The sequence below is a fragment of the Apodemus sylvaticus genome, chromosome 3, assembly GCF_947179515.1.
Source record: "Apodemus sylvaticus chromosome 3, mApoSyl1.1, whole genome shotgun sequence".
NCBI lineage: Eukaryota > Metazoa > Chordata > Mammalia > Rodentia > Muridae > Apodemus > Apodemus sylvaticus.
In genome coordinates, this window is record NC_067474.1 from 167,451,083 (window position 1) to 167,467,503 (window position 16,421).

The 16,421-nt window shown below is 50.2% G+C and overlaps 1 protein-coding gene and 1 long non-coding RNA gene across 4 annotated transcripts in view; one reads left to right on the forward strand and one right to left on the reverse strand.

Moving 5' to 3' along the window:
- Nucleotides 1–16,421, forward strand: part of Acot7 (acyl-CoA thioesterase 7) — a 93,626-nt gene that overhangs the window by 11,934 nt on the left and 65,271 nt on the right. The gene's annotated exons all lie outside the window — the stretch shown is intronic.
- Nucleotides 2,403–7,660, reverse strand: LOC127681724 (uncharacterized). Its single transcript, XR_007977155.1, has 3 exons — nt 7,508–7,660; nt 3,325–3,476; nt 2,403–2,939 (listed from the first exon to the last, which is right to left on the reverse strand). It is a non-coding gene; the product is annotated as an uncharacterized LOC127681724 (long non-coding RNA).

Sequence of the window (16,421 nt, forward strand, 5' to 3'; positions counted from 1 at the left end):
GGCTCTATACAGTCACAAAGGCAAAGCCACACGAGGCAAAACCCATGTTTTTCCATGAGCCACATAAGTGCAGTTTAAACATTTAATTGAAAAACAACAGCAGTAATGAGTAACTTGAAGTAAACTGCTGTCCACTACCCTGGGAGGAGCTGAGAGCCCAGTCCAAGGACAAGTCTATGTTCTGAAGAAACTGAGGAGTGTTGTCACAGATTTCTCACAGCTCCATTCCTGGACAGTGAGTGTTCTGACAGGCCAGGACCCCACCAACTGCCCCGTGTCCTCACCCTTTACAAGGTAGGGCAGTGTTCCTGGTGATTCCCATCTGTGCCTGGCGGTGGGCACACAGATAGAGCCCATGTGTTAACTGTGAAGTGCTGTGCTGTGAGTGCGGCCTATTGGGCTAGCTCGTGTGTCTCTTCCCAGTTGCTTTGGGTGTATACCCAGAATGGTTTGATAGATAGTAATATAGTTAGTTCTCCTCCTAATTTTTAAGGAGTGTACCATTTATCCAGCCTCCAAACAGTACCCAGGCCCCAGCCTCCTTCTAGCACACTTGCTGTCTTCTGTTGTTTTCATGGAGAACAGGCTGCAGTCCTGCTGTGTCACTGAGCTGGCCCTCTAGCTCCTGTTTTCTGTGGTTTCTTTCTTCCCTCTTGAGGCAGTGTCTCATTGTGTATTCAGACAGTTGTATTCAGACAGTCTACCGCACAGGCCCCCTCTGCCTTGTGAACATTGGGTTTAAAAATGCTCCATGCCTGGCATACTAATTTATTTGTTTAATTTTTTATCTGTAAGGTTTATTGCACAGATTTTGTGGAGGTAGAAAAGTTTTTGTCACTGTTGTCATTCCAGGCACTAGGAGATGGACACAGGGACAGGGTACACACAGCCTTCTGTGCTGTTGGTGGGACTTTGTATGCTGGCGTCCCCGTGCCTGAGCCAGTTACTAAGAAGAGAGCTGTTTCCCAGTGCTCTGTGCAGGGCGCGTCTTCAGTCTCACTTGTCTTGCTGTCTGCTCTGCTACCCACAGGCACCTGGGAGGCCAGGAGGAGGGAGCAGGCAGCCTTCTACCACACAGGCTTCCCTGCTTTCTTCTGCAGCTATCAAGGTAGCAGGAAAGGATGTCCTACAGGAGGACGAGCCTGGGGCCCATGGGATGCTGGGAACAGGTGGGAATAATCCTCAGGGCAGAGCCCTGCTTCCGCCTCCCTCTTGTGAGCTCTGAGGACACTGTTCAGTGTGGCAGCGGATACTCGGAGCCTGGTGTCAGCCTGGAGAGCAAGAGGCTGTGAGCAGGAAGATGTGTCAGGAAGGAAGTAGCAGCAGGGTTTTCTGACAGCAACTTTTATTCTCCTGATGTAGTTGTCTCTCTCAGAGACTTAGTCCCGGAAGCCTCAGGCTTGAGTGTGTGAAACTTGCTGTGGAATGAGCTCACCCTTGCTTCTTCTTTCTTATCTCGGGTCAGATTCAACCTAGCTCTTCTGGCCCAAAGTTCTCTCCACACTAACTGATTCAATGTGGTCTCTCACTGGCTCTCTCTCTCTCTCTCTCTCTCTCTCTCTCTCTCTCTCTCTCTCTCCCCCCCTCCCTCCCCTCTCCCTCCCCCCCTCCCTCCCCCCCCCCTCCTGAATTGCTCTGCAATCTTCTGGCTCCTGCTCATTCTCTGGCTCATTCTGTTTCACCTGAGCCTAGCGTGCTCTCTCTTCAACCTGTCTGTAAAGCTCTCCCAGGTAAACAGCCTCCCTCCCTTTCTGCCCCTTAAGTTGCTTCCCTAATCTTTCTAATCTAATCTTTCTCTGATTTGTTACTTTGTCTGCCACCCAATTAGACATCACTTCAAATTTAGGTTCTTCCTTCTACAAACTAACTTTAAACTTTAAACTTACTTTTTTTGTTGTTTGTTTTTTTTGGGTTTTTTTTTTTTTGGATTTTTTTTTTTGTTGTTGTTGTTGTTTTTTTTTTTTTGGGGGACAGGGTTTCTGGCTGTCCTGGAACTTACTCTGTAGGCCAGACTGGGAACTGAGTTTTTGAACTCAGAAATCTGTCTGCCTCTGCCTTCCAGAGTGCTGGGATTACAGGCGTGTGCCTCCACCGCCCCCGGCTACAAACTCACTTTATTTTCATTGTTTGGGATTAGAGGTGTGTACTAAGGGCTAAGCCACACCACAACTAGAAACTTTTTTTTCCTTTGGCTTAAATGACACAATTTGGGGACACAGCATGATCAAATAAATATCCTGCAATCAGATTTGGCAAGTCCAGGGCGGATCTTTCAGTGTGGGTGACCAGGGCACAGGCAGTCACAGTCACTTTTGAATCCAGGGATAGCTTATTTAACATTCAAATGGGGTGTGCAGTGTCTTGGGTTCTCTCTCTCTCTCTCTCTCTCTCTCTCTCTCTCTCTCTCTCTCTCTCTCTCTCTCTCTCGTGTCTCAGGCTAGTCTCCAACTTACTTCTTCACTCTCCTGCCTCAGCCTCCAGAGGCTGGCCTCTTATGTTTTTGATTGGTCTTTCTTTTAGTATGTGGTCTCTTGTATTTTTTTTAAAAGTAAAACATTATTCAGCCATTTTAAAACGAGCTGCTTATTTATAGCAGCAGGTTTGCAGCACTGTCCACCTGTTCTTAGCTGTTCTTTTGGCTTTGAATTCTCTGTGCAGCCAAGGCTGGTCTTGAGCTCTGGATCCGCCTGCCTCCTCCTCACAGCGCTGTGATGACTGCTGTGCCCCACCATGGCCAGGTCTGTGCTAGTTAAAAAGATGATGGATTACGGCCACTGATCCAGCGTTGAGGCGCAGGCTCCAGCATAGCTAGGTCCTGCGCAGAGAGCGAGGCCTGTGCAATCAGAAGCATCGGCTCTCTGTTTGGACGCTGCCTCCCATTGGGCCTGTGGCCTGCACATTGTTCCCTTTTTGTTCCCCGTCTTTAGATTCTGTTGATACTGTTGTAAATAAAGGAAATATTTACATTAGGTGAGTCTAATTTGCTTACTTTTTTATGCCCAAGCCCAGAGTCAGGAGGACGTTTTCTCCTCGGGGCTCTTACATTTAGGCCTGAGGTCTGTTCTGTTTTGTGTAGTTTGCAGGTAAGGGGCAAGTTTATTCTCTGGCATGCCCTCCCAGCCCTGCTGAAAGCTGTCCTTTTCTTCTCCAATGCTTTGGGTGCCTTTGTAGTAGATTGTGTGTATGAGAGAGTGTGTAGATGTGGGTATGCTTGTGTATGTGTGTGTGAATGGGTGTGTACATGGGTGTGCAAGTGTGTGTGTATATGCATGCTGTGTTGTGCCTGTGTTGTGTCAGCGCCGAGCCTCTGGTGTTGGCCCTCACCTTGCCCTTGTCTGAGACAGGGTGTCTTCCCCCTCGTGTGTATGGAAGGCTGGCTCGTCCACAGGCTTGTGGGGATTCCGCTGTCTGTCTCCATCTGTGCCAGGGTCCGGCCTCCACACAGGACCGGGGTTTTCAACTGGAAGCAGGGATACCTGGAAGGCGCATAATAAATACACATGCAGACAACTTTTGGGGTGCAAGCTGACAGGCAATTTTTCAAGGCTTAAGGTTGTTCTGTCTCTCTGTCTCTCTGTCTCTGTCTCTCTGTCTCTGTCTCTCTGTCTCTGTCTCTCTCTCACAGCTCGAGGCTGCACACAGTGCATTCTCCTGCGCATTCTGTTTTTCTCCCGTGTGCTGTTCCTTTCTCAAACTCACACACTCCTACTCACACACCTCACAAACACAGCACGTGCACTCTCCTTTCACTCACATAACACTCTATACCACACACCTCACACACACCTCACACACACCTCATGCACTCTCCTCTCTCACACATACACACACACACCACACACACACCACACACACCACACACACACACACACCCCGCACACAAACACCACGCACACCACACACACACACCACACACACACACACACTCGCTCTCCTCTCACTCAGGCATACCATCCCCCCTCGCTCTCTCAGCCTCACTCTCTTCACACCTCCTACTCTCTTTCCACTCTTCACTCACACTCACTCTCTCACTCGCTCTCTCCCCAGTCTTTTTGTTGTTGCTCCAAAAGCAGGCAGAAAGAAAGACATTGTATGATCATTGCCAAGCCAAAAGAATAACTACCCATGTGCCACAAAGAATTAAGAATTAGGATTGTTCCCCAAAGTTTCAAGCCTCCCTATTCCCAGGCCTGTGGCCAAAATAATAGTAAATGCAAACTTAGCATTATTTAAACTTTTTTTTGTTGTTTTGTTTTGTTTTTTTGGATTTGTTTTTTTTTTTTTTTCGAAACAGGGTTTCTCTGTGTAACCCTGGCTGTCCTGGAACTCACTCTGTAGACCAGGCTGGTCTCGAACTCAGAAATCTACCTGCCTCTGCCTTCCAGAGTGCTGGGATTACAGGCGTGCGCCACCACCGCCCGTCATTATTTAAACTTTTAACTCTTGACTCATACTTCAGAGCTCAGAGCTCCGAGGTCAGCTACTTGCATTTTCCTGTGAAGCTGTAATAATGAATGACACAGGCAAAGCTGCCAGGCCGTGGCCAGAAAGTCAGGTTAACCCTAACTCAGTAGTTCCCTTAGCTCTGGCTTCTTCTGCACATTGCACACAATGGCTCTCCTAAGAGCCCCAGTGTTCTGACTTAGTTTTACTAGTATAAGATTTTATGTATTCTATACTTGCCTATCCAGGAACCACTCTCAAATGTTGTGCAAAACTTATTTCATGCTGGGCGGTGGTGGTGGCGCCTGCCTTTAATCCTAGCACTTGGGAGGCAGAGGCAGGCGGATTTCTGAGTTCGAGGCCAGTCTGGTCTACAAAGTGAGTTCCAGGACAGCCAGGACTACACAGAGAAACCCTGTCACAAAACAAAACAAAACAACCAACCAAACAAAAACCAAACAAACTTATTTCATAACTTCAATAACTTTCTCGGGTCCCAATATTGGCTGTGCTTCATTTTCATTATAATTTCTTCAAACTTTCTTTGCAAGTCAGACATTAATCCGAAACTACCATTGTGCAGTTATTGCACTGTTTCCAAGATGAGAGCGCACAGCATGCACCTGGGCCATTAGAACTGTGCTGTAGCGGCTGGAGAGATGGCTCAGCGGTTAAGAGCACTGTCTGCTCTTCTGAAGGTCCTGAGTTCAAATCCCAGCAACCACATGGTGGCTCACAACCATCCGTAACAAGATCTGACTCCTTCTGGGGTGTCTGAAAACAGCTACAGTATACTTACATATAATAAATAAATAAATCTTAAAAAAAAAAACAAAAAACTGTCCTGTGCTGGGCCCCATGCCTCAATTTTTGATTAAGAATCATTACATCATGGAACATCTAGTGTCACAGAATTCACCAGAGCAGAAGGAGAAAGAAAGCTGGGCAGTGGTGGCGCACGCCTTTAATCCCACCGCTTGGGAGGCAGAGGCAGGTGGATTTCTGAGTTCGAGGACAGCCAGGGCCACACAGAGAAACCCTGTCTCGAAAAACAAAAACACCCCCCCCCCCAAAAAAAAAGGAGGAAGAAATGGGAAAGTCAGATATAATAGAATAATTATGCACACCAACTGAAAAACAGTCACGCACAAATGAAACCTATACAGCCGTTGTCCAGGGCTAAGGTAAGGTGAAATGGGAACAACTGTTGTTACAATGAGCTCTCAGGACTGTGATGTCTCCATCCCAGTCTGCTGTGGGCAGTCCCTGGCATGGTGAGCTGTCCCCAGCACATCTGACCATGCTGGATTATAGAGCTGTGCTTCTCTGCCTTTATGTGAATCCTAGGATCTGAACTTGGGTCCTTGTGCTTCTGTGGCAAGGAGTTTTTATCAGTGGTTCCTCCCTGAGCCCCTGGATTCTAGAGTCTTACTAAGGAAGGGTTCCAAGGCCAGACTCAGTTTCTCTTTTTGAACCTTGACTCAGCAAATGGTGACTTTGGCATCTCACCGGTGCCTCCGCTGTGGGAGGAACCTGGTCCAGTGTGGGAGACCTTACACCTCAGGGCCCGTCTGCCCTGCCCTTCCTCTCACAGGCCAGGGCTAGGGCTTAGCGAAGGCTTAGGGACGTGGTGGCGTCAGCACTGGAGCACTGGCCTTGGCTGCTGGGCCCCCTAGCTCTTGGCATTTCTTCCTCTCTTCTGGAGGTTCCTGTTTTTGGGGATCAGTCTCTCTCCACAGGCCACTTCTCTCTCCCTTGATAACAGGGTGACACTAAGGTGACCACATACTTGAAATTGTTCTGGGGAAAAATAATTTTTTCTCCCAATCTTCCTGGGACAGGGTCTCTCCTTAGGTAGCCCTGGCTTGCCTGGAATTTGCTTTTGTAGACTAGTCTGACGATTGTCAGAAGTCGATTGTCTTGCCTTTGCTTTCCCTGATGCTAGGACTGCAGGTGTGTGGTGCTGTCCAGTTCTTGTGGGAGCTGCCATTGTGGTGTCTGCTAGGGCAAGGCTTCAGTGTTCTCAGTGATGCTCTCCCTGGAGGTCATGGCGCCCAGAGGCCTTGGAGCTGCTGCCAGCCAGGCACCTGAGCCTCAGACCTTGCACCATAATTGAACTCAAGGAAATGGGCTGAATTCTGGGAAGTGTGCCCAGAGCAGCATCGCAATCAGAAACCAAAGGCCAAGAAGGTGGGATTATGAGGGGACAGTGGGAGTGCAGTTGGCACTTGGTACTTTACTGGGGTGTGTTTGTGTAGTTGCACCTGCTTCCTGTATGTGCTCAACTTTGACCTCTGTGTAAACGCCAGGTTGTAGCCAAGGTGAGAAACAGGCCAGCACCTTGGGAGTTTCTTCCAGTTAAATTTTATCCCTCCTACCTATAATGGTTTGAATAGAAATGGTCCTGGTAGGTTCATTGATTTAAATGCTTGGTCATTATTAGGGAAGATGTAGCCTTGCTGGAGTGGGAGTGCGGCCTAGTTAGAGGAAGTGTGTCCCTGCGGTAAGTTTTGGGGTTTCAGGACCCCAGACAGGCCCAGTGACTCGTCTCTCTTCCTGCTGCCTGTGAATCTGGATGTAGGCTCTCAGCCTCTCCAGACCACATCTGCCTGTGTGATGCCATGATTCCCACCAAGATAATATGCTCAGCCTTGGAAGCTGGGAGCCAACCCCAGTGAAATGCTGTCCTTTAACCCCAGTATTCCAAAGGTGGAGGCAGGTGGATCTCTGTGAGTTTGAGGCCATCCTGGTCCCCACATCGAGTTCTGGGACAGTTCCAGGACAGCTAAAGGTACTGTCTTAGGGTTTTATTGCTGTGAACAGACACCTTGACAAAGCAACTCTTTTTTGTTTTTTTGTGTTTTTGGATCCCCCCCCCCCCCCAGACAGGGTTTCTCTGTATAGCTCTGGCTGTCCTGGAACTTACTCTGTAGACCAGGCTGGTCTTGAACTCAGAAATTCGCCTACCTCTGCCTCCCAGAGTGCTGGGATTTCAGGCGTGTGCCACCACCACCCATGACAAGGCAACTCTTACAAAGACAACATTTGATTGGGGCTGGCTTACAGGTTCAGAGGTTCTGTCCATTATCATCAAGGTGGGAGCATGGCAGGCATAGTGCAGGAGGAGCTGAGAGTTCTATATCTTCATCTGAAGGCTGCTAGCAGAATACAGACTTCCAGGCAGCTAGGACTAGGGTGTTAAAGGCCACGCCCACAGTGACACACCTACATTAGCAAGTCCACACCCACTCCCACAGGGCCACACCTTCTAATATTGCCACTCCTTGGGCCAAGCATATGCAAACCATCACAGGTACACGGAGAAAACTTGGCTTGAACACCACCAAACGAAACAACAAGAAACAGAGCATTGCTTTGCTCATGGCCGGGCGTCGCTTCCCCCGCACTAGACTAAGACACCACCCACCCTCTGGCATCTGCTGCCTGGCTTTCTGGGTTGTGGTTTTTGTTCTAGAGTTTATGAAAGTGGCACCACGGGCCAAATTTGATGCACACCTGTGACTGGAGGTGCTGGCAGCAGGGTCACAACTTCAGAACTGACCCAAACTACACTTAGAACCTGTCTCAAAGAACCCAGGGCCAGCTGGAGGGATGGTTCAGTGGTTAAGAACACTGGCTGCAATTCCAGAGGTACTGAGTTCAATTCCCAGCAACCATGTGGTGGCTCAAGACCATCTATTAAGGGGTCTGATGCCCTCTTCTGGCATGCAGGTGTACATGCAGACAGCACTCCTACATTTAAACAAATACATAAATAAATTAAAAGATTTCCTTTAAAACAAATAAACAGAGGAGAAAAACCACCTGAGGGCATGGGGCTGGGGAGCCGGCTCAGCAGGCGTGAGCCCTTACCAACCTTGTGAGCGTGTGCGCACGCACGCACGCACGCACGCACGCCAGGTCCAAAGTTCAATCCCTAGCCCTGGAAGAAAACCAAGTAATTCCTTCCTTCCTTCCTTCCTTCCTTCCTTCCTTCCTTCCTTCCTTCCTTCCTTCCTTCCTTTTTTCCCCTCGAGACAGGGTTTCTCTGTATATCCCTGGATGTCCTGGAACTCACTCTGTAGACCAGGCTGGCCTCGAACTCAGAAACCCGCCTGCCACTGCCTCCCAAGTGCTGGGATTAAAGGCGTGCGCATGCGCCGCCACCACCACCACCCAGCTCAGCTTGCTTAAGTTGAACCGACTTGTTCATCATTGGTGGACTGGGAGCAGCAAGTGATGGCCTGGGTCGGTCAGAACCGGAGCCTCCCAGAGCTTTGCTCCTCTTATCAGCACTCCAGACTTTATAAAGGATGAGGGTCTTTGGCCCCTTTCCTACCCAGATTTCCTGGTAGGCCTGGGTGGAGTAGGGGCCCCACACATTCTTAGTGAGACTCTGAAGCACCTCAGCAGGCCGAGGCCGAGGCCACAGCAGATTGTGCAACAAACTGGGAAAGGTCAGCACTTCCTGTCTTGCCTACCGTTTTCAGTTGGTGACTATTTTGAGACGCATCCGTGTGGTTGGTTCAGTGTGTGTTTGTCTCTCTCAGTGGCTGAGGAGCTCTGCTCTGGAGTGCATCATCCGCTGCTGGAGAATGGATTCTCACAGGCGTGGGCTGTTGTATAGAAAACTGTGTATTTGTCCACAGCCTCATTGGTGCCTGTGGGTCATCATAGGGACAGGCACGAGGCAGGTGGATGCAGGTTGTATGTTTAACACTGGTCCTTGTCGTCTTCCTACACACACACACACACACACACACACACACACACATTCTTATGGAAATATCCTTATGGAGTTTGGCTAAAGTTGCCGCCTAGTTCAGCCTCCTCTGGCATATGGGGCTGAGCTGTGGAGGGAAGGAGCAAGGCCTCCATCGGGGGATGTCAGTGTAGCACGCATGCCCTAAAGGTCCCAGGACTGAGGCCCTTCGTGAAGTTTCAGGTGTTTGCCTGGCTTGGTTCCCACTTGTCTGTAATTCTAGGCCTTGGAGTAAGGTGAGGGATCCTACACGCCAAGGGACAAAAAAGAACGTGTCTTAGTCAGGGTTCCTATTCCTGCACAAATATCCTGGTTCTCCCTTGCTGTTAGTGTAAGCAAGCTAGCTAGGGAGGAAAGGGTTTGTTCAGCTTACACTTTCCACATTGCTGTTCATCACCAAAGGAAGTCAGGACTGGAACTCAAGCAGGTCAGGAAGCAGGAGCTGATGCAGAGGCCATGGAGGGATGTTCCTTACTGGCTTGCTTCCCCTGGCTTGCTCAGCCTGCTCTCTTATAGAACCCAGGACCACCAGCCCAGGGATGGTACCACCCACAATGGGCCCTCCCCCCTTGATCACTAATTGAGAAAATGCCCCACAGCTGGATCTCATGGAGGCACTTCCTCACCTGAAGCCCCTTTCTCTGTGATAACTCCAGCCTGTGTCAAGTTGACTCACAAAACCAGCCAGTACAGAATGTTTTTCCATACTGTCGAAAGCTGCGGAAGGGAATGGTCTATATTCTCTGAATACAAAGTGAGGTGTGCTTTGGCCTGTTCCTAGGGCCCCAGCTGGTTCTCCTTTGTCTGTTAGTGTAAGGATCAGCAACACCAGCTGTGTTTGTCTGTGTTTTTTCTTGATTTCTTTTCTTCTTTTGAGATGGGGCCCTCTCTGTAGCACTGGCTGGTTTAGAACTTGCTCTGTAGACCAGGCTGGCCTTGAACTCACAGGCCTATCTCTGTCTCCCAGGTACTGGGATAAAAGTCCTATTTTATCTTACCTGGCAGCATGTGTTCATTTTTGGCTAAGTGTTGGGAGTGTATTTGTGGTAAGGAGCAAGTGTGCTTGTGGAGTTCTCCAGAGCCCTGCTCACAACCAGCTCTGGTGGAGAGGTGACCTGCCTGTGCACACTTGGTTTCCCATGTCTGCATTGCTGTCTGTGACAGCTTGTTTGAGAGAAAACTTGCAAACCACAAAGTTTACCCTTGAGTCTATGCACACAGCTCTGAGATGTTCTGAGTATACTGCCCAGCCTCAGTTCCCGGGGGCTCTCATCATCCTCACAGTGCCCTGTTCCCTGCCCAGGCCCCGGCAGCCGTCAGTCTGGTGGTATCTGTCCTTTCCTCTGTCTGTTGTTTTGGTGACACACCTAGGACCGCGTGGCTGCTGGGTAAGGGACATTCTCAGTGCTGACTTACACAGCTCTTTTCTTCCCTATGGAAGACAGTTAGCTTTACTGAGTGCACAGGCTGGACCACCACACCCCACTGCCTCTGACATCTTTCATGTGTTTATCCATGCATCCGTGGATCCTGTAGTTCTTCTTTTAAAAATTCATTTGCTTATCTGTTGTATATGTGTGCTATGTGCATATATGTGTACATGTATGTGCAAGTGTATGTATGTGCCTGTGCTTGCGTGTGGAGCCCAGAGGTCCCTGTTGTCTCTCTCCCTCATTCTCCATTTGTTGGCATCCAGCTTTGACACAGGATCAGAGTTCTCAACTGAAGCAGGGGTATCTGGAAGGCGTATAATGAACAGGCTATTTTTGGGGTACAAACTGCCAGTCAAATTTTCAAGGCTTCAAACTGCGCGCTCTCTCTCTCTCTCTCTCTCTCTCTCTCAGCTTGAGCCTGCATGCACTCACTCTGCATTCTCCTGTGCACTGTTTTCCTCCCATGTGCTCCCCCTGCCCCCCAGCCCCAGACAGGGTTTCTCTGTGTAGCCCTGGCTGTCCTGGAACTCTGTAGACCAGGCTGACCTCAAACTCAGAAATCCTCCTGCCTCTGCCTCCCGAGCGCTGGGATTAAAGGTATGTGCCACCACTGCCTGGCCCATGTGTTTTTCTTTTCTCGAACTCCCACACTTCTATACACTCATCTGACACACATCGCACTTCTCTCTTATACTCTCTCACTCGCTCTCTCCCCAGTCTTTTTGTTGTTACTCCAAAAGCAGGCAGAAAGAAAGACATTGTATAATCATTGCCAAATCAAAAGAATAACCACGTGCCACAAAGAAGAATTAGGATTGTTCCCCAAAGTTTCAAGCCTCCCTATTCCCAGGCCTGTGGCCAAAATAATAGTAAATGCAAACTTAGCATTATTTAAACTTTTAACTCTTGACTCATACTTCAGAGCTCAGAGCTCCGAGGTCAGCTACTTGCATTTTCCTGTGAAGCTGTAATAATGAATGACATGGGCAAAGCTGCCAGGCTGTGGCCAGAAAGTCAGGTTAACCCTAACTCAGTAGTTCCCTTAGCTCTCTGCTTCTGCACATTGCACACAATGGCTCTCCTACGAGTCCCAGTGTTCTGACTTAGTTTTACTAGTATAAGATTTTATGTATTCTATACTTGCCTATCCAGGAACCACTCCGAAATGTTGTGCAAAACTTACTTCATAACTTCAGTAGCTTTTTCCCTTCTCAGGTTCCAATGTTAACTCTATTTTATATTCTTTTTTTTTATTGGATATTTTCTTTACTTACATTTCAAATGTTATTCTATTTCATATTCTAATATTTTCTTCAAACTTTGCAAGTCCAACATTAATCCAGAACTACCCTTGTGCAGTTATTGCATTGTTTCTAAGATGAGAGCGCACAGCATGCACCTGGGCCATTAGAACTGTGCTGTGCTGGGCCCCATGCCTCAATATTTGATTGTTTAAGAATAATCACGTCAAGGAACATCTAGTTTCACAGAATCACCAGAGCAGAAAGAGGAAGAAATAGGAAAGTCAGATATAATAGAATAATTATGCACACCAACTGAAAAACAGTCACGCACAAATGAAACCTATACAGCCATTGTCCAGGGCTAAGGTAAGGTGAAATGGGAACAACTGCGGAGATGTCTCCATCCCAGCGTGCTGCGGGCAGTCCCTTAGTTCAGATGGCGGGTCCCCTGGAGGGATGTGTCTCCTGCTTCTCAGGGTCCCAGCCGCCATACTTTTCTACCAGGAGCTGCTGCGGGCTTCTGAGCAGTCTCTGCCCTGGGCTGCTGCTGGCAGCCCTGTCGTGGTGAGCTGTCCCCAGCTCTATTGGCTTGCTGTTGTGTTTTATTGGATAGGGTCTTCCCAGTTGCTTGGCTTGCTCTGTAAGTGCCCTGAGGTTCTCCTGGCTCTACCTCCCAGCTCTGGGACTGCAGCCATTGAGAATGGTTTTTGTGTGACTGCTGAGACTCCAGACTCGGGTCCTCTGAGTCACCCTGGTCTCCAGGCCAGTCCTCTTTATTGACTGACCGGATTTTATTTCCCCAGCAGTGATGGGCATGGGGCTTGTTTCACCATTGGTGCTGCTCTGAGCGGTCCTGGGCAAGTGGCTCTGCCACTTAGGTGACCTCTGGCTAACCTAGTGGGCTGACACACCGACTCTGACTGTATCTTTAGAATTACCCCTCTGTCATGACAGCCACTGTTAGGTGGAGGCCTTACCTCTTGGGGTGGGTAGGGTGCCTGCTCTAGCTGGGACTGGGGAGAGCCAGGGTTGCTTAGGGAGGGAACAATGCCTACCTGGAGGGATTGGGGCAGGTCCAAAGGGCAGGGCGTCAGGCACCAGATCTCTTCCTAACTTGCCTGTGGCTGCAGCTTCTGCAGGAGCAGCAGAGACAGAAGAGCATGCTCACACTGCAGAGAGCCTTGTCTCTCCGAGTCCTCAAGGACATCACTGAGGCCTGCCTCAGAGAGAAGGTCAAACAGTGAGTTAGGACCTGGGAGGAGCTGGGGTTCCCTGAGTGCTCAGAGCTGAGTGTTTTGTTACCTGAGTGTTCAGAGCTGTGGTGGTCTGACCTTGGAGGTCTGACTTCTGCCCCAGGGGTCCTGGGATGCTTTGGTGTCCTTCCCCTGACTTGAAGGTAAGAGATGGACTGGAACCAGTGTGGCTCTGAGGCCTTGGGGTGTCTGGTGTGTGTAGGCATAGTGTCTGGCGGTTTTGGGCTATCTGGCGCTTGTAGGCATGATGGCTGGTCCCAGGTCCTGTGGAAACAATGCTCCTATCTCTTGGTCTAAGAGAGGGCGGCCATGGGGTAATGCCCATTCTTGTGTGCTTACCAGATGCCAGAAGGATTTTGACTGACCCAAGGGAACCCCGTCTTACAGTATACAAGGCATGGGGGAGATGGGGGAGGCTTGCTTGGTCCTGATCTGTAGTGTGGCTCACTCAGATTCCACACAGTTGTGGTGCTGTGCCTGGATGGGCTACAGAGTCAGGTCTGGGGCAATCTCAGGCCTGTCTGTAGTGGTCTCTGCAAATGAAAACATTTCTCTTCAGGATAAAGTACCACTGGGCAACCCAGAGTCAGGTTCTGTGTCTTATGGAGGGCCCCTGGCAGGGTGTGTGGGTGGAGAATGGCTCCGAGGGCTTTGCAGACTATGTAAATGGGACAGATCTGAGTGCTCTGGTTTTCCAATGGTCCTGAGTTCAAATCCCAGCAACCACATGGTGTCTTACAACCATCCTTAATGACAGCTGATGCCCTCTTCCGGAGTGTCTGAAGACAGTTACAGTGTGCTTACATTTAACAATAAATGAATTTTATTATTATTATTTTTTTTAAAGAAAAAAGAAAGAACCCTTTGACCCTAGTTTCCCAGCATGTATCATCCCTGGGCTGTCAAACCTGAGGACAGCCAGCCACTTCCCAGTCACACCAGGCAGGGACAGAGAGGCATACCCTCTCCCTAGGGCCTGGTTCTTATAATCATGGGAACAGGGTCTCCTGCCCGGCTCTCCTTCTGGGAGGTCTGCTCTAGTAGCACCTATAATCACTCACCTTGGCTGCTTATCAGATAGCATCCGGGAGAGGGGAGCCCTCTGGGATTAGTGTCCATTGATAAGAGCTGACCTTCGCCTGCTGGGCTCTCTGGTCTAACCATCCTTTGTGACAACAGACCCATGGCCAGGGCCGGGTCAAGAGGCCCATCCAGGAAGACAGGGGTGGTCTGCAGGTGGACACGCCCGCTGGTCTCCGCACAGCCTCCCCTGCCTGCCGGGAAGCTGCAGAGCTTCCATTTCAGTTGCTGGTTGCAGATTTACAGGGAGGGAGTGGGGTGGCTGTGGTAGGTCACAGCGAGGTTCGGTCCCTTCCCTAGGGAGCAGCCAATGCCCTGTTGGGGCCACCATGGCTGGCTGACGTCTTTCCTAACACCAGTGGGTGGAGAGTAGGGGTCGTGAGAAGTGCTGGCCATCATGGGGGTCCCTGCTTATCTCTTGGGCTTTCTTTTCTGAGGAGACAGGAAAGAGACAAGAGAAGGTCATGCTAGCCCCAGACCGTTACAGGGCTCTCCGCAGCTGAGAAGGGGCATCTGTCCCTTCCAGCCGCTCCTTAGGTCCTGATGCTACAGAAAGGTTTTGTTTTTGTTTCGAGGGATGCAGATTTAGGTGGGCAGGCCCCTCTCCGTCCCCTCACTCTCCCAGCAGCAGTGCAGGTCTAGTGGAGGCGGGCAACAGATCAGGCTGCGGCTCACTGGTCAGGGTCTCCTCCCAGGGTCTCCAGAAAGGACTCATAGAGTTGCTTCTATTGTAATGATCTGTACAACAACATTTCCATGACGACTGGCTTTGCCTGCTACAGCCTCTTCCTGTTTAGATTAAGCAGGCCAGGAAGCCGGCAGGGTGGTCCCCGGAAGCCTGATCTGATGAGTGGTTTGCTGATGCGGTCCAGGGCAGGGCCAGGCAGGGCAGATGAATGATTCTGATTCTGGCCACTGTTCCCCCTCCCCCTCCTCCTCCTCCTCCCCCTCCTCTTCTCCCTCCCCCTCCTCCTCCAAGCTTGTTTGGTGGTGGTAGTATGGGAATATAGCTACTCATCTACCCTTGACAGAAGACAGGAGTGCTTTTCACCAGAAGCACTGACTGCAGCTTTGGGAGGGATACACACGAGGCAGTGAGGGAGCAAGAGTCAGCCACCAGCCAGATGAGCCCTGCGGACGGGACCACAGCTGTGGCAGGCAGATCCTACCTTTATTTTTGAGACAGGGTCTCACTGAAACGCTCTGGCTGTTGAGGAGCTTGCTCTGTGTGGGGGCTGTAGTGGTCTCGAACCCACAGAGGTTTGCCTGCTCCTGCCTGTGGGAACTAAAAGGCTCCCCCACCTTGAGGGCTTTCTTGACTCCTGAACCCCAGTCTGGGACTTCTGGTTGCATGGCTCCCTAGCCAAACGGGTAACGGCCATCATAGCCCTATCCAAGGGCAGATTTGTGTACTGGGGACACTTGGGCGTGGCTCTTGTACTTGCCAGCCTGGTTGGTCTCTTGCAGCCAGGGAGGCCATCAAGAGCAATGTCCTGTCTTTACTCCCCTGGACATTAGGGGGCACCCGGCGCTGAGGCAAGAGTGAGAAACCAGGAACTGCTGGTGTGTGCTGTGTGTGTCAGAGCTGACTGTTGGTGTGCTGTGTGTGTCAGAGCTGAGGTGTGCTGTGTGTGTCAGAGCTGAGGTGTGCCGTGTGTTGTCAGAGCTGACTGTTGGTGTGCTGTGTGTCGTCAGAGCTGAGGTGTGCTGTGTGTGTCAGAGATGACTGTTGGTGTACTGTGTGTCGTCAAAGCTGACTGTTGGTGTGCTGTGTGTGTCAGATCTGACTGTTGGTGTGCTGTGTGTGTCAGAGATGACTGTTGGTGTACTGTGTGTCGTCAAAGCTGACTGTTGGTGTGCTGTGTGTGTCAGATCTGACTGTTGGTGTGCTGTGTGTGTCAGAGCTGACTGCTGGTGTGCTGTGTGTGTTAGAGCTGACTGTTGGTGAGCTGTGTGTCGTCAGAGCTGAGGTGTGCTGTGTGTGTCAGAGCTGACTGCTGGTGTGCTGTGTGTCGTCAGAGCTGACTGTTGGTGTGCTGTGTGTGTCAGAGCTGACTGTTGGTGTGCTGTGTGGTTAGAGCTGACTGTTGGTGTGCTTTGTGTCATCAGAGCTGAGGTGTGGTGTGTGTGTCAGAGCTGACTGTGGGTGTGCTGTGTGTCATCAGAGCTGACTGTTGGTGTGCTGTGTGTGTCAGAGCTGAGGTGT